Source organism: Ursus maritimus, unplaced genomic scaffold (genome assembly GCF_017311325.1).
Source record: "Ursus maritimus isolate PB19 unplaced genomic scaffold, ASM1731132v1 scaffold_21, whole genome shotgun sequence".
Classification (NCBI taxonomy): Eukaryota; Metazoa; Chordata; class Mammalia; order Carnivora; family Ursidae; genus Ursus; species Ursus maritimus.
Window position 1 is genome coordinate 47227466 of NW_024424564.1, and position 925 is coordinate 47228390.

Sequence of the window (925 nt, forward strand, 5' to 3'; positions counted from 1 at the left end):
GGGGGGGGGGGAGAAGCCCGACAGGTGAGTTGCTGATGGCCGGGGATCCCCCCCAACGCCCCGAGACGCTCAGAAGGGGAAGAGCCGGGCCTAGGACCCGGGACCTCCAGGAGCCCTGTGGGCAGAATGTGGCAGGTGAGGCGCTTCTGACGACGGGGAGGGAGTGTCGGGGGCCTGAGCCTGTGCCTCCAGGGACCAGAAGCTGAGGTGGCCAGGGGAGCCCTCATGCCACCTCCTCCAAGCCTCCTGGGCCCCCACCCCATCCGGGGAGCTTCCTGACCCTGGTCACGGCTCCACCATCTGCCCCCTTACCCTGAGCGGAGGGAGCAGCGAACGCTCTGGCCCCTGCTCGCCTCCTGGGTTCGGCCTCTGCCCTCTTGGCTCCCTGTGGGGCTGGACATCCTCCCAGGCTGTCCCATAGGGCAGCCGATGGCCTCCTGTGGCTTTGGACATTTACTCATTTACTTAAGATTAAATACAGTTTTAACTCCAGTCGCCCACACTTCAAGTGCTCAGTAGCCACTTGTGGCTAACGGCTGCCATGACCAGCCGGAGTTGATAACAGAACATTTGCATCACTGCAGAAAGTCCTACTAGACTGTGCTGGGACCCGTGGCCCCATGTCGGTTCCTGTCCTGTCCCCAGACCTGTTGGGAACAGAAGGGGGTGAAGACACCAATGGTGGTGGTCAAGATGGAGGAGGGGGGAGCCCCAAGCTTCGGCCCCTGTGTAGGCATTGCTATTCCCAAGTCACAGCTAAGGGAGCAGGGCTCAGAGAGGGAAGTGACCTGCCCAAGGCCACACAGCTGTTGAGTCAATCCAAAGTCAGGTGTGTCTAAGCTTCAGCCCCCAGGTGCTGTCAGCATCCACGGTGTCAGGGTGTGGACACCCGGAGGCAGGAAGGCGGACACACCACTGCCTCGCC

General features: G+C 62.1%; 1 protein-coding gene across 1 annotated transcript in view; it reads right to left on the minus strand.

Annotated features, from left to right (window-relative positions):
* LOC103676529 (potassium inwardly rectifying channel subfamily J member 4) overlaps positions 1-925 on the minus strand; it is a 9378-nt gene that overhangs the window by 1740 nt on the left and 6713 nt on the right. The window lies entirely within an intron of this gene.